The sequence below is a fragment of the Scleropages formosus genome, chromosome 1 (assembly GCF_900964775.1).
Source record: "Scleropages formosus chromosome 1, fSclFor1.1, whole genome shotgun sequence".
In the NCBI taxonomy this organism is placed as follows: Eukaryota; Metazoa; Chordata; class Actinopteri; order Osteoglossiformes; family Osteoglossidae; genus Scleropages; species Scleropages formosus.
This window is the reverse complement of record NC_041806.1, coordinates 2710956-2728389: the sequence shown is the minus strand read 5'-3', so window position 1 is coordinate 2728389 and position 17434 is coordinate 2710956. Positions and strand designations below refer to the sequence as shown.

General features: G+C 43.2%; 1 protein-coding gene and 1 long non-coding RNA gene across 2 annotated transcripts in view; both read right to left on the bottom strand.

Moving 5' to 3' along the window:
• LOC108930258 (zinc finger protein 420-like) overlaps positions 1–17434 on the bottom strand; it is a 1123701-nt gene that overhangs the window by 625882 nt on the left and 480385 nt on the right. The gene's annotated exons all lie outside the window — the stretch shown is intronic.
• Positions 446–10816, bottom strand: LOC108930245 (uncharacterized). The gene is made up of 4 exons (XR_001965827.2): positions 10464–10816; positions 5386–5514; positions 5013–5089; positions 446–661 (listed from the first exon to the last, which is right to left on the bottom strand). It is a non-coding gene; the product is annotated as an uncharacterized LOC108930245 (long non-coding RNA).

Below are 17434 nucleotides of genomic sequence, written 5' to 3'. Positions count from 1 at the left end.
CTTGATGACTGCTGGGGTATGTGTCTGGGGCTCGGAGAAGAGGAGCACTTGGCAAACTCTTGCAAACCTCTTGAGAAGCTCTTGAGAACCATTAACCTCCACCAAAGTGATACGACCAGAAACAGGACCTGAAGATGTTCTGCTTTCCAGGTACCTATTGTATTTCAAATGAGAGTTTTGGGTACAAGCTGCAATTTCCCAAAAGAAACCATTCCAAGCAGTATCAACATCCGTGGTGTAGTTTTTCAGTCATTATGCACTTTCAGTTAATTGTGAAATTTTTCATTCAGTCAATGAAAAAAATTATCAGCGAAACGTAAGGTAACTAGAAATATGTTACTGCATATTTACATAGTCAGAGAATATTAACTGAGATTAAATTTTTTAAAAAATAAAGCCAGATTTTGAAAAAAATAACCTGAAATGTGAAGGTATTTGTGCCAGATTTTATTTTGGGCCAAGCCACGGACAATCCACAGGCCCCTGTGCTCAAAACGGAGGAAAAGCAAAATGTTTAGCTCTTCTGAGGGCTGAGGGCCTGTGTTTCGGGAAAGGCCGTGTTCTGGAAGTCGATGAGGTCTCCTCACTGCTCACGGCCCCTGTTTGCCGTCCGAGTTGCAGGGATTAAGCAAATTGCATCCACATGTTTGTGAAAGAGGAGCTGAAAATAAACGAAAAGAGTGATCCGTGGCACGTCTGCTGCCCACAAGTGTGCTATACCTGTGGCCAGCTGCTTTGGTTTGGGGGGGGGGGTCACATAACCACAGCAATGTCAGCCTTCTTGAGGCTTCCCCTCTTCCTGAAGTACAGATTTGACAGCTACACCCCATTATCATTATGTCATACAATCTGATAAATCTGATGCAAAATGGAGGCATCTTAGAAAAAAAAACAATGGTCGAAGAGACAATGGGGGTGTGGCGGATAATGGGCATGATTTCAGATCATTAGGCTGAGTTAGTGTTACCCTACTGTAATCCTCATCCAAGAGTGTGAACAAAACCTGCAGAAGGACCTTAAACATCCAACTGTGTAAGGGAGAAAATGTAAAAATTTCTGGCTTTCTTGGGTTCCGGAGAAGCTGTTCTCTGTTCAACTGATGGTGTCCATGTGGAAGCAGATGCGCTCGTGCTAAGATAAGAGAAAAGTTAACTTCAATGGCCAAGTATGGCTGTACAAGGAAGATGTTGATGGGATGGATATATCTTCAGACACGTTTCACATAGCAACCAAGGTGAAAGTGGTTATGGGAACCATGTAGCAGCAAAGTCTGAAGATGCAGTAAATAGCATACAAACAGTACAAACATGTAAAAATGTGTATGAACATGTCTTAAAAATAATGAGCATTAAAGATGGAAATATCAGCAAAATTATACATAAATTGGTGTAGCTGCTGAAGCATTAATAAATATACGACTTTACACTACATACTATGTTAACATTGCAAATTCCAACTGCATTACATTCATTTATAGCTAGATTCCGACAACAGATGCCTTAAGGTCTGTTAAGTGAGTGTATGGATTATGATATGAACTTCAGAGGGAAATGAAGAACACTGCTTGAGAGAAAATGTTATTTTTTAACCTTTTGTTTGAGCCTTGACAGCTTCCCCAAAGTATGAGCTTGGAAGATGCTACTCGATGAACATTGGGCAAGCTGAGTCCATTCTCCAAGCCCCCTTCAAACCAGAGCTCTGTTGAGAATGCATGCTACAGGTACTGTAGACCGGTGTGTGAAAGAGGAATTGTTTGTTCACCCTGGAGCCAGTTAACTCTGGTGGAATAACTTAAGCAACTTAATCTTTTCTTTCCCAGAGCAATGGAGGATGAAGGCTGGATTAAGGACGGATGAAATTTCCCTTTCCACAGAGCTAGGTTCATGCTAGAGATGGCGCACCTCAAGGCACCACGCACTAAGATAATGCATTTGCAGGCTTTGTCTTCCAGCCATAGCTTCCTGGGGAAAATCGATACTTTATTTACTTTTAGAAGGTATATGTATCAGACCAATTCTGGCCAGACCTTATCTGCAAGATCAGCGCGAACCTCAGATTTTCATATTGAATGAAAATCTGGCTACTTACAGTATCTTCTACACCCACCATGTGATGCAGCGAGAGGCCCTGTGGCTGCCTTCAGGTTCTTTCCCCATGCTCAGCTCCTTGTCCATCGCAGATCAGGGCTTTTCCCTTCATTCAGATTGTGGTTCATGTCATGCTGCATTTGAATCATTAAACCCCCGTAGCATGGAAGGACCATAGAGATGCCAAGAGGTCTTGACTGAAGCTAATCTCACTTCCATGAGGCTGTAGTCATCACTGCTGGAGCTGCTGGAAACACTGATGTGTCTCACATGTAGGAGTGCACTGCTGTAAGCAAGGAACCAACTCAAGTGAATATGCATAAGGCATCTCAGTCAAGGTGGATGGGTTCAAAAAACCATAAACCCAAAAAGAGCATCAGGCAAGGGTCAAGGTCAATCACAAACTGATCGTGGTCACCGGTCATGGCCATTCTTTGATTGGGGTCACATGGCATATTACATGATCAGTTCATCAGTACTTCAATGTTACTTCAATGGGCAATGAAACTTTTGTGCCCAAAATGCCAAATTGCACGATCTGCTGGAGATCAAAATGAGGATCTGCTGGGCAGATAGTTCCAGGGCAGAGAAGGAAAACCATGCAGATGAGCTCATTATTCTGTGGATTTAACATCACTGTCTTGGTTCGTTTTTCTCCTCCCTTCTCTATTCCCATTCAAATAATTTGTTGAAAATTAAAGAAATAATCGGTATTACTTTGGGTGCCTTCGTGATCGACATCGGGGGTGGTTTAGGCAAGAAGAGGCTGACAAGCCCCAAGACTGATCCCTGACCAAGGCCAAGGGAATACCCGCTCCCGGGTTCATAGGGTTCGTCCCTCAGGTGCTCTTCGGCGTATCCCTGGCTGGCCGACAGAGCAGCTGTACAGAAACCCACCCTGTTTGACTCAGCAGCCAAGACTCTGGTTCCATCCCACCATACGATAACTATTTTTTTACACTTTCCTCTGGAGGAATGTTCACAGCTCACCATTTTTGCCTTTTATTCATGAATATGTACGATAATGGTTTTTCCCAGACATACACCAGCAGTCGTGTTGCTGGTGGGTTTTGAACCTGCAACCTTATTGTCAAAATGCATTGCGGTACTGTCTGCGGCTGATATGGCATCCAAAACGTGACCGCACGGTTGGGACCAGAGGGACGCCATCAGTACGCACACACTGCAGTCACATACACATGTGCAAATACAGTAACATATGAAATGTGAAATGCGCACAAACTCTAGCACACACACACACACACACACACACACACACACACACACACACACACAAAGACAGAGGCAGACGTGCGAACACGGTCCAAGCCTCTGCAGCTCCACTGGACTCCCTTGCCAAGTTGAAACCTGCCAAAAAGTAATTGTTTCCATACTGTACATCATATTACAGGGCAGATTGTAGCTTTTCCCCGTGTTCCAGACTTCCTCCTCGGGCTCCTCCACCTCTGGCCACGCCATCCAAACGTCTCAATGTTATTTCACTAATATGCAAGTGTGAAATTGAAAATATATTTCTCTGGCTCCCAACAAAACAGGAGACAAGGGACCGTGCTGCTTGTTATCCAACACACACCATCCGCTGGTCTTTATTTCCCTCCATAAGAGGGATTGCTTTGTTTTTTTTAAAAAATTACAAGCTATAATAACACTTTTACCATAAATTAGGATATTTTAAAGTCCTCTTATGGTCTGAAAACATTTGACAGAAGTTCTGAAACCGAAAAAAAAGAAAAGTTTTATAAATCTGTTTTCTGTCTTGTGGGCTCACATGGTGAGGGTCATGGGTTTGGTTTCCTCGCCTGGCAGAACCACTTAACACATAAACCTGAGGCCTGCTTGGGCTGTTGGGTACCTTCTGAACGTTTGTGGCCCCAAGACAAGCATGGCGGAGGGAGGGCCTACCTCCAAGGCGACAGCTGGATGTGCTGATGTGCTGGGGAGTGAAGGTGGAATCATAGGAGTGAGGAGATGCTGATGGATAGAAATTGCAAGTATGATCCAAGAAGGTGAAGGAGGAGTTTAGGGATGTGGTGGATGATCAAGTCCTTCACTCCCATGTCAGGGGGCTTCCCCTCCCTCATCCTTCCCTCATCCCTCCCCACCTCACCAGTTATGGGTCTTTGCACTCTCACCGTCAGCCAGTCCATAAGCTCTTCCAGATGAAGATGCCCTTCCTCCGCTATAAACGTGTCAGCTTGTGGAGTGGCTCACACTTGGCTGCCAGAAAAAGCACATTAGCTCTGCACTCCCAGTAAGCTGTCGGGCTGTTTGGACACATGTGTATGATCTGTGCATCTTCCTTTCCCTTTACTTCTTCACATCATGGATCCAGAGATAGCAGTCCTTCATCAGACATGGGGTATGTTGATATAAATGACATCTTATTTATATTTCTTGATTTAGCTGATGCTGACTAGTGTGTCAATGCACTTCAGGAACATTGATCACAGGTACGACAACAAAAGACAGAATTTGAACCTAGCTTCTCCAGGGCCAAAGACAATATCCTTAACCACTACGTTGCAGGCTGTCTTAGGCATGCGAGCGAGCGAGCGAGCGAACGAACGAACGAACGAACGAACGAACGAACGAACGAACGAACGAACGAACGAACGAACCTATTCATATCACAGGGAAAGCAGCAGCATACAATGTACAAAATACATGATTTGTGAATATATTTGTGATATATGAATGCTTACGTTTGATCAGTAAAGCCCAAAGCACCACCAGTTGCTTGGTGTAGGGTATATGGAGCCTATCATTACACAAATGTCTGCAGATACACAACAAGTTAGCAGGTAGGGGGCACATTTGTTAAAAAAGAAAGAAAAAAACTTTAGTAGATTTTTTGACCCCACATTCTTATGAGAAGATTGTTTGCATTTCCTTGTGTGGTCTTACATGTGACTTGGTGGTCCATCTTCCAGCATCCTTTCACCAGGGGCCTCCTGGGAGCAACCAGGACCTGATGTCACTTCCTGGCACACAAATGACATAATAATTATTGTCTATATATAGAAGACTTGCTAAGGAAAGAGGTTGAACTGTGACAGTGTGACAATGCATAAATGACAAATAAAGTCATATAGAGAGCAATATCTACAGCAATGGTCATGGTCATGTATGAAACATAAAACAGCTGTGTGGTTATGTGGTTCTGCAATCGGTAATCACCATCCTAGGCCTGATGTCATAGCATGATGTATTTGTGTGTGTGTCTGTGTAATTACAAGCATGGATGTGGTATGGCATGAGTGTGAGTTTGAGTAATTACCACGGTATTCGTCATGGGATGTAATCAGAAACAGCGTTATATCTGCAGAGGATGGAGTGCAACTTGCGAAAGGAAATGACAAAGGTCTTCTGCTGTGGTCTGGTCAGAACCTTCTTCTTAAGTTCTTTCCTGGGTATATCAACAGAATCCATGTTGTGGTCATTCTATGGTCACTGGCAGCTTCTTTAAGCTCACGGTTCACTTTTGTGCATCATTGCTCACTGAAGTGCCCTCTAACCGTGATGTGCGCAGCCCTGTAGGCCATCAAAGGAACAACAGAAGGGGATTTAGGTGTCAGGCTGTGGGTGACTCAGCATGGCACTGCGCTAAATATAGTCCTTTTGCATGGATATGAGGAGGGGGCGCGGTGGTGCAGGGGTGCAGCGGGTTTGGCCGGGGTCGACTCTGTGGTGGGTCTGGGGTTCGAGTCCTGCTTGGGGTGCCTTGGGTGTACTGGCATCCCGTCCGGGGTGTCTCCCCTCCCCCTTCAGCCCAGGTTAGGCTCTGGTTTGGCGTGACCCCGCTCGGGACGAGTTGTTGTAGACATTGTGTGTGTGTGTGTGTGTGTGGATATGATGGATATCTCGTTGGCTCCAAAGGGTTTACGTCACAGGTTGTTCCAGGTGATCGCTTTGCTGCAAATAGCACACAATTACATCAAGCCATGGGGATGTGATTGTATGTATGTAGCCTTTTTAACAGCAACAGCAGTTGTGCCCTTCACTCAATATGTGTGATGCTATTATGATTTACAAGTTAACCATATCCTGAGAAATGCAGTAAGTTTGCAAAGTCCTGCAATTTATTGTGTTTACTTAGCTAATGTCTGCATTGGCTGTCCTCATATTCTGGGAAAAAAAAATCACAGCTCTGTCAAGCACAGTTAGTATGTTGGATGCCTCCAGGAAACTGCAATCAACTTTATTAAAGACTGCTGGCTTTATAATAAAATGAGAAGGGCAGAAACAAACTGTAACCTGCCATCTAATAAAAAAGACAAGTATTTTGCTATATTCCATTTTGCATGGTAGAAAAGCATACATGCTGAAGTGCACAGCTGAGTATGATATGTACTTATTCTAGCCAGTGCTGTACTTTAGATTCATTGTGTAATATAGACATTTGATTGGTTGACATATGGTGAACGCATGACACCATTTCATATAATGGGAACTCCCATTACGCCTTGTGAGACATGAATTGCTGTCTACATAGAGATGGATTAGCTGTCTACATGCCAGTGACAGGAGAGCGTGCTGCGTTTCACCAGAATCCCTTCCTGAAGGTCTTAGGTGTAGGCTGGGGTCGAAGGCGGGCAAGTCTGCTTTGTCTCGGCAGAACTGCTGGGGCTCCCCCACAAAGCGGTGAAGCCAATGAGCAGTAGCAGACCTGGGACTGTAGCAACCTGCGGGGTGCTCCTCGGCACAGTCCTCGGACATATAGGCAGGTCGGAGCAACGTCTGCGATTCTCAAGCCTGCTGTTCAGCGCTGTTCTTCAATCATTTCACATTTTGTACCGTTAGGATTTACAATTTGGACCTCTCAGGATGCTGAGTTCATAATATGACCATTGTTCTAAAGTTGGTTTTAAATCAAACCTTCAACATAAAATATATCATCCAACCAACTAATCAGAAGAAGCTTGGTGGGTTAATGGTGCTTTTGTCCACTTTCCATACAACAAATGCTGATAATCGTGCCAGGTTTCATGATTAGAGAGAAGGCTGAGGTTTGGCTTAATGGTAGGCAGAACCGTATCTGTCAGCCGTAGGGCTGTACTGCAGTTCATCACGGACTGTACACTCAAGGATAAAAATGTCACACTCCTTGGTCCTGATAGTGACAAGCCAACTCTGAAAATCCACCATGATGAGACGCTAGCCCTAATGGAAATCCTAACTCCGAACCTAACCCTAACCCACAACCCTAACCCTAATGCAAAACCAAACTCCAACCTTAATTCCAACCGTTTTTTATTTTTAAGATGTGTGTTGTATGAATGTTTAATGTTAATAGTTTTTAATGACAGAGCAAAATCAGAGTTTGACATGGGTGCTTGGGTACTTTTCTTGTGGGTGTGACATACATGTATCTTAAACTTTGTATCTAAACTACTTTTAATTGTCAAGGGTTTTAAAGTCCCAGGTTATTTTGTCATAGTGGATATTTATATTTGTTTTTAAGCTCTGATATTTATCACTCTTTGTATTAGGAAAATAAGATGTTTTGGATAAGTGAATAAGCTCTGTAATGTTTCTGTTGAGAAATGTCTGCATGATGAAATGTTTTGATGTCATTTTGTGTTTGTGATTTGTGATGTGAAATATTGGAGTTTTTGTTCTTATGGTATCAAATAAAGTATGTAAAAAAAACTCCAACCATCCAACCCTAACCCTAATGCAGAACTAAACTCCAACTCTAACTCCAATCCACCAAACCTTTTTATATTGATGACTATTTATTATGTGTATGTTTGCTTTGAATTTATTTGTCTGATTTTAGGTTTTAGGGGTATGGTAAAGTTTTATACTGTAATTTAGAAGTATTTTATGTGTTTTGGAAGATGCATGTATGTGATACAATGACTCAGGTTAAGCTGCTATTGGGGGACAGGCCTTTCATGGGTATGTTGGTGTGGGGAAGACGTAGGTCAGTTATACATTTTGAAGCCAGGAAGGGGGATTTTTAGGGGAAAGAGACTTTGTTATTGTCTTGACAATGCATTTTATGTAATGGCTTTTTAGTAAACTTTGTTGGCCAACTGTAGGAAATGTGCCTTTGGATTTGTTTGATGGTAAATCTGTTGGTTTGTTTTTAATTGTGTATTGTATTAATAACTTTATTAAATAAAGTTTAATGGGGAAAAAAAGAAAAAAAAAAACTCCAATCCTCCAACCTTAACCCTAATACAAAAGAAACTCCAACCCTAACCCTATCCCTAACCCTAACTCCAGCCCTCCAACCCTAACCCTAATGGAAAAAAACTCTAACCCCAAACCTAACTCCAACCTTAACCCTAATGCAAAACCAAACTCCAACCCTGACTCCAACCATCCAACCCTAACCCTAATGTGAAACCAAACTCCAACCCTAAGTCCAACCCTCCAACCCTAACGCAAAATCAAACTCCAACCCTAACCCTAACTCCGACCCTAAACCTAATGCGAAAGAAACTCCAACCCTAACCCTAATGCAAAACCAAACTTGAACCCTAACCCTAATGCAAAACCAAACTCCAACCCTAAACCTCATGCAAAACCAAACTCCAACCCTAACCCTAACCTTAACACTGACCTTAACCCTAATGCGAAAGAAACTCAAACCCTAACCCTAACTCTGACCCTAACCCTAATGGAAATCCAAACTCCAACCCTAACCCTAGTGCAAAACCAAACTCCAAACCTAACTCCAACTTTCCAACCCTAACCCTAATGCAAATTCGAACTCCAACTCTAACCCTTATGCAAAACCAAACTCCAACCCTAACCCTAACTCCATCCTTGACCGTAATTCAAAAGAAACTCCCACCCTAACTCCAAATTTCCACCCCTAACTCCAACCCTAACCCTAAGGTAAAACCAAACTCCAATCAGAGGATGGAGAATTTTGTTTGAAATTCCAAGAATTTTGTTTGGAAACACTGTTTGACTTTTATTTTTAATTTGTTTATGAATATGAATGTTTATGGTTTTTAATGACAGAGTTAAATCAGAGTAGAAGTTTGACATGGGTGCTTGGGTACTTTTCTTCTGTGTGTAACAGACTCATGTACTTTTTTTTTTTTTACAGTTTTTCTAAAAGCACTTTTAATAGTTAAGGCTTTGAAAGTCACAGGTTTTCTTGTCATAGTGAATATTTATGCTTGTTTTTAAACTCTGATTTTTGTCACTCCTTGTATTAGTAAAATGAGATTATATTTTGATGAGTTAATGAGCTCTGTCATTTTTATGTTGAGAAATGTTTTTATGATGAATTGTTTGGATGTCATTTTGTGTTTCTGATTTGTGTTATAGAATTTTGCAAACCCAAACTCCAACCCTGACTCCAACCATCTAACCGTAACCCTATTGCAAAAGAAGGGGTTTAACTAATGTGGTATGAAATAAAGTTGGGGGGAAAAGAATCCAACATGATGAGACTATAATATCCCCAACAAATGACTGGGTTTGGTCTCCCAACCTCATTTCTGTTTTTGATCACATTCAGAATGTCTGCAAAGCCCTTCCACTTCCTCACATACGCAAGCACGCACATCTTGTGATGCTGTGTCACAGAGGCCTCCTCACACCCTGCCAAAATCCGGCAGTGCTGCCTCAAGTCTGAGCAGCTTCCTGTCTGGTACAGGCTGAATCGGATCCAAACAAACAATAGCAGACAGACGACAAACACTGGTCCTGTCCACCTGCTGCCAGGCCCAGGATAGGGTGGGGGATGATGGTACCTGAAAGCCTGGGCGTTAGAGAAAGAGAGGGTGTTCTGGTATGGGTGACCTTGGACTGCTGGAAAAGACAGACTTCAGCAAGCAGCCAACAAGTGCCCCCTCCGACAAGTCACCCACCCACATCCCCCAGTCTGGCCAGCACAGCTTTTGCAAAGGCGTGTTTGGAAGACATTGGGATCTTCAGTACTGCAAATGCCCAGACCACTACTAGGCTATTTTTAGCTCTCTTGCTTGGTGAGCCTGCAGACCCTTTTGCATTTTACCCCAAGGTTGTCGGAAACTGCAAGTCAAACAGAGGAATTTCAAATGCCTTTGTATGCTAAGCGGTTTGTGCCTGTGGCTGAAAGTGTTTGTATTACTGGTAGGGGGCAACTGTTGTAATGCATCTGTCTTGTGAAAGAGAGAGCAGAAATGAAAGAAATGACAACAGTGGTGTACCCAAATGGTGAAGCACTCATAAGTCTATAAGTCAGGGTATTTCTGTCAGAGGACAAAGTGACTGATGCCTCTCATAACCTAAATGGTAAGTTCAAGTATTAGTACGACCCGAGTAAGTGCTGAATGGACAAATTCAGCCACAATGCTATCCCATCCAAGTACCAGTCACTAAGTTCAGCTGGCAGGAGCTGTCACTTACAATAACTGTATTTTAGATGGTATTTTAGATGGTAATGATTTCTGTATGCAGTTCAGAGCTGGAGTTTTCAAAATACCAGTTGGTGCCAGACACAGAGGGAACCATCTTCCTTTCTTGGAACAGTACCAGCTGATGTCGATCTGGATACAGGCAGGTCCGTAAAACTTCTGGCTGGTTAGATTTGCCTGCTTATCCACCACACTCTCCTGGGCTTGCAGTGTAGATGTATTCACAACAGAAAAGGTACTGTTAAAAATAAATAAATAAATAAATAAATACATACATCCCCGCGGTCAGTGGATGTGGTAGGAGGCTTGGTGAATGAAGCTTCAACCGACAATTTATAGTCAGCAACAGAGCTTCCAGGTGGCGAGTCATAGAAAACAATTGTCGCAGACCCTAATTTGGGTGTCCGGACCACCAGGCTGGTTTGCTTTGTGCGCGTGCGTGTGCAGTGTCCAAGAACTGCCATGTTTGTTCAGCAGAAATTTGAGATTGGGCAGGTGGAAGGGCCGGCTTGGGGAGGGGTAATCCAGAGCAGGACTGGCTGTCTCGACCCCCGGCTTTGCTCGACCCCATAGAACTGCACGTAAAAAACTGTAGCCCCATTCCAGGTGTCCCCGTCAGCAAAACCTGTCAAAATATTACCCTTGCCCCATATGAGGTGATAGCTGCAAGACAGCTCCCTGAGATTTGACTTAATTGCTTAAGTCTTAAATTATCTTTAATCGTGTTGCATTGGGTTATGAGTAATCATTGTAACAAGTGAACTGCCCTAGTTTTTTCCAGCTGTTGAACATGGTCAAGGTGTACTTACTGACACCAGCGCAATTGCCAGAGGTTACCTGAGGGTCTGATGGGGTGGTAACTACTGTTATTTTAGTAATGACTTCTGATAGCTGAATTTCTTTTAAAAAAAAAAAAAAAAAAAAATCATAGGAGTAGCCTGGCCTTTCTGACTCCTGTGTCTCACAATTGTTTTGCAATTTGCAAAATTTCGATTTTCTTTGCAGTTTTGCAAGAAATTGTATTCTTTATTTCAGTTAAAGATCAATTAAAAAGCAACATAACATATAATTTTACTGTGGTAAAGTTTACAGCAAAGTGTCTATAAAAATCACCTAGGGATACAGGTTTGTCATTAACAATGAAATAAATAAACCTTGCGGTGGCGCAGTGGGTTGGGCCACAGTCCTGCTCTCCGGTGGGTCTGGGGTTCGAGTCCTGCTGGGGGTGCCTTGTGGTGGACTGGCGTCCCGTCCTGGGTGTGTCCCCTCCGGCCTTACGCCCTGTGTTACCGGGTAGGCTCCGGTTCCCCGTGACCCCGTATGGGACAAGCGGTTCTGAAGCTTGGGACTTTGAGTTCCATTTGTATTGTGATCTCTTGATTCGGCCAGTCAAAGTTGACAGATACTCACATGATCCTTCCACTACATACATGCTATGGATATGAACAAATTTCAAAAACTTTGGTGGCCTGAACTACAAAGGCAAGTACTCTATATGGCAAAACATTCAGTTGACATGATCACTCAATCAGGTACTTCATCTTGGCTGCTTTGCCTAATCAAACCTTCCCAGTCCTTTTATTAGGTTTGTCTCAGATCCCCTGTATCTTTCACACTGAACATCCCTGCATCTTGGTAGTGTTTCTGGATGTTTTTCATATCCTGAGCTGTGCATTAAAAATCTCTTCCCACTACACCCCATGAGCGTTTCCATATTTCTTCTCTTTTTTTCCAGTTGCACTTCGAAAGTGAGATGATGCCATGGTTGCTATTCATCCTTGCGGTGAAGGTGGTGGTGGTGAACTATGCGGGTGGTGAACTCGATTGATTTTCCACGGTGCTTGCCAGATTGTGTGGTTCCGTGGCCATTGCTTTGCGGAACGCCCCCCCCCCCCGCCAAGGTGCCAAGTTCACAGGCAAGGGATTCGGGGGTCAAGAACACTACCCATCAGTCCCTTTCCTTCGGGAGGCATACATCACTTAGAGTGACCTCGTCACTGCTTCTCCAGGCACTGCTGCCTGCAACCCAGTGGAAGGAGATCCTGAACGCAGTTAAGATTTGTGACCAGATGGTTGTGGGTTTAGCTCCCAGAAGGAGGGCTGCAGTCACGCCCTGCAGCAATGCACTTACCCCAGATTGTTTCAGTAAAACCTCCAGCTGTGCGTAATTGCAAGCCAAGGACGTCACTGAGGACCTCAGTCCTTCATGGGGCTGTATGACGCCATGCAGGGAGCACTACCCAGCCCCCGTCTCCTGCCCGGCGGGCCTGGTGCCCGGGTTCCTTGGCTAAGGTGCACGTTGCTCCACAGCTGCTCACTTGGCCCATGTCAGAGCCGTGGGAAAACGGGCGTCTGTCCTGCTGATTTATTTCAGCTAATTTGGCTTTCTCCCTCTTATTATTTCTTTTTTCTTTTTTCTTTCTTCCCCACAACACGGTGCGCAGGATTCCCCTTCTCTGGCGGCCAGTTCCTTGTATTTTTGGCTAGACAGGGGAGCTGCTCTACATCAAGAAGCTGACGTCCGTCCATAATTAGCCATGGGTGGGCACGTGCTTTGATTAAAGGAACTGCCCAGGGGGTCCTGAAGAAAGTGGTGGTGTTGACAAAGTCCATCCAATTTGATCCCTTGCATCTTGACAGATGCTTTCGGTCTCATTTCCCACTCCTGTCCCGTTGTGCATCATCCATCTTCTAGTGAAGATGCTCAGTGTTTGAAGCGTTGCGATAAGCTATCATTGGTTGGCTGACGGATGGAAGCGATGCACGCGAGGCTCTTCCAGCTAGTTACTGTAATCACAGGCAGGTTGGGGAAAGAAGTTTTGCACCATGTCCTTGCTCCCTGGAAACCAGTGTTTTGAAACACGTCGCTTTGGATGAACTCGCCAGCAGACGATGGATACGGATACCTTTGTTTCCAGACTCCCACTTCCTGCCCTGCTCTCAAGGGGATCGCCAGCCTCAATCTGGGTTTCGGAAACCAGGTTAGAAGGGATTAGGCTGCCTCTCAAAAATGAAACCAAAAGAGTTTTTGCAGTTAAACTCCGTCGTCCCTCATATTCTTTGTCACTTGTCATCCTGGAGAAACGCTTTATTCGTACAGTTAATTGGACTGAACAACATATGATAATTCAATTCAAAGAGGAACTGAAATGAATCTGGGAGAGGATTAACCCCAGGTCACACTGCCTGCTGATCAGGAAAGTTCTATTTGTAACTTGATTTTTCTGAGCAAATGAATGCATTCACACATAAATGCATTATATGAGTTGCATTCCCATGTTTCACAGCAGGCAAAGTCCTCTGATGGCCAGTGTGTCCATTGGTTTTTACTCAAGTTTACCTGCATTAATCGGTGCAATTGGGCAGTGCATTCTTCATATACATTTTTCCTCCAGAATAGTCCAGAAATATTTAACTTTTCTCATAATTACCGAAATCAAATTTGAGGAGGAAGAAACACAGGCTCTTTGTTTAAACCAGCGGTTCTTAACCTGGGGTCCATGGAACCCTTGGAGCCGCACGGATGGGTTCAAGGGATCTGTGAAGCACGGGCTTGCTCTCAATCTAATGCTGTTTAAATAAATAAATGTTCATTAATACCTGAAAATATTTCTATGCCACCATATTTTGTGAAATTTGCACCATGCATTTTGAGCATATTCACACAATATACACACACATTTTCTGAACTGCTTGTCCCATACAGGGTCACGGGGAACTGGAGCCTACCTGGCAACACAGGGCATAAGGCCAGAGGGGGAGGGGACACACCCAGGACAGGACGCCAATCCATCGCAAAGCACCCCAAGCGAGACTCAAACCCCAGACCCACTGAAGAGCAGGACCCAGTCCAACCCACTGCACCACCGCACCCTCTTTACTGAGAGAATATTGTTATAGAATTCTTATCCATATTTAGAGAAGATAAATAAGGATTCTGGTCTGATCACATCTTTAACTTCAACCTTCATGTACTGTAAAAGGTTTAACTTGTATTCAGAGCTATTGATGCTAATTTTTACACACTGTCTGAAGCCCCTTGTCCCAAGCAGGGTTGCAGCAAGCCAGAGCCTAACCCTGTAACACAAGGTGCAGGGCTGGAGGGGAAGGGGACACACCAAGGACAGGACACCAGTCTGTCACAAGGCACCCCAAGTGGGGCTTGAACCCCAGACCCACCGGAGAACAGACATAGGCCAAACCTGCTGCACCACCACACCCCCCTATTTCTATGTTTAAATAACTTAAAATACTTTGATCACGCACTACAGCAAGAGTACGGTTCAAACTTGAACCTTAAGATTATAAGGTGAGGGATTACATCTGCTCCCCTTATAGACTGCTATAGTTTAACCAGTCTGGTAACTTGTATGGTTTTTGATAAAACCAGACTTCCAAGAAGAGGACAGACTAAAAAAACGTTATCATTGTGGTATACAGAACACCATGGTAAGGACACTGCTGTGCAGCAGCAGGCCACATGCCTGTGTACTGTCACATTTTTTGATTAATGGCTATTATTATTCTTTTAATTTTCTCACCTTCAGTTTCATTTTCTGCTGCAGATTTTCAAAGTTATAAATTGAAAGCCTGTGAAGTGCTCATCTGCCTTATCTGCGGTTCGCTCTTTGTGACACAGCTGTCAGTCGCCGCCCTGTTAGCAATCAGATGGGACTCTGTGCTGACAGAATAATACTGTCATTAGAGCCCTTATTAAAACTGCAAGGGCAAAGGCCACCCAACAGTGAAGATCACTTCTTTGTTTGGTGACCTGGCACACCTTCCATTACTTCTAATTGTGGACTTATACTGAGGTCCAAGAGAGGTTTGTGAATAATACATAAAGATATATATATGTACCAAATGATACACATGTCTTAACTATACAGTACATACATTTGCATATGCACGTATGTATATAAAAGCGGCTATAGAAATATATATCAAAACATTTTAAAAATATAAAATTGCTTTTAGTTTGTTTAATTCATTATTCCACTGTAATTGCACAATTTTACTGTTTAAACACCCAACCCAAATATTTATTTGTTTTATAGGGAAATGGTTTTAAGTTTTATTGCATAAAGAGATTTTAATAAGGAAAAAATGTTGACTTCAACCTGTCTAAACAGAAGTCTGTGCATTTTGGATGACCAACAGTGCCTGAGGAGGACTAAGCCCCAAAATAGTTTGTGTTGACAAACAAGTATAATGTGGAACTTGGCCCCCGTGAAGATGGAGATCGGCGTGTTTGGGATGCCCAGCTCTCTGCGGGTTTTCCATAGGTTCTGTTGACACTCCAGCCGCTGACCGTGTCAACAGATGGGGCTGAGGAAACGCAGATGTGTGGTCCTGCTCCGAAAGCGTCAGCACCGAACCAAGAGTTACAAAACAGGTGGGTTGGGGTTTCGCTCCCAAGGGCCCAAAATAGGACAGCGGGGCAAACCGACATCAACCCAGTGCTCTCAAGTTTTATTTTTTTTATCAACTTTTTTTGATCTCGGTGCATCTGAAAAACTTATTTTTTTGCAAAGAAAACAAACAAGCTGTAGTTCTGGAGGACTTCAAACTTACATTTACATATATGCATTTGACATTAGACACTTATCTATAAAGTGATTTACAACTCAGGGCAAACAAAAGTGCAGCAGATGAAGACCTTTAGACACAGAGGATTATCAAAAGCACACAAAGAGATAGTTTTTGAAACCCTTGTTGAATACTAGGAGGGATCCAACTACTAGATCTGCAAAATATCTGGATTTTCACTAGACTAGACTGCTTTTGAACCAAGGATGCAGGGGTCAGAGGATGTCTGAGGGAGCCTAGACACTGAAACCAGAACTATCATTGAAAGCACAAATAATGAAACCAAGCTTATTGGACTTTGGACAGTGATGATTTGAAAAGACAGAGGAAAAAGAAGAGGGTGGCCAATCTCCAAATGGAGGAACTCAATTGTAGTACCAGCGGACACAGCCCTTTCAACAGTAATGACAAAAGCTAAGGACAGAACATTCCAGACGTACTCTATCTATGTGGTCATCAAGTATAAACACCAGCTCAACAGGACTTCACAACCTTCGTGGAAGAGTTTCCATTAAAATGCTTATATCCAGCATGACATTCTTTACAATCATTAGAGGGGCCGCCTGTATGACGGAGTTCAGAGCGAAACTGTCGAAATGAGACATTTTCTGCCACTGAAGAATGTGAAAAGACATGTTTACGCTTCTGTTGTAAAAACTGACATTCCTGCTTTCTTGCCGTATGTAACCCTGTCCTTCAGTTATACTACTTCACACTCCTCTGGGAATTTTCTACAGCAGTACAGATGACTGAGCTGTAAAACTGTACTGTACCATATAAAATGTGATTTATTCGATTTGACAGAGCTGTGCAAGAGATGAATGCAAAAGACACCAGTGGGGGAAGCTGGTCACAGGAAGGGTTTTTACCATTAACTTTATCCAACACCTTTTTCCAAGAGGATACAGGATAAATCCAACGTCACCATCATTTACCCATTTATGCAGCAGTATAATGCGCTCATCTTTAAATTCAATAATGTAATAAATCCCTACAATAATATGTAATGTATACAATAAATAATTCTATAAGTGATATGCATGCTATATTTTAGTCACCCCCAGAGGATCCAGCAATCATAGTAATATTTTGTAGTAGTTACGGTGAGCATTTATCTCTCTAATTTAAATTTTAATGTATCAGTTCAGGGTAAGTACCTTGATCAAGAGTATTTCAGCAGGAGGAAGAGTTGAACTAACAACCTTCAGATTTCTAGGCAGTCATGTGTCTTAATGTATGCTGTTATCTATCCAGTTACTCAATGTTCGACACATGCTGAAGAAAACTTGAAGCTGCAATGCATCATTGTTAAAATTTCATACTGCATTAAGCACATCTGCAATTGTGAGTTCTGTCCTCCATGTGCGCTATTTC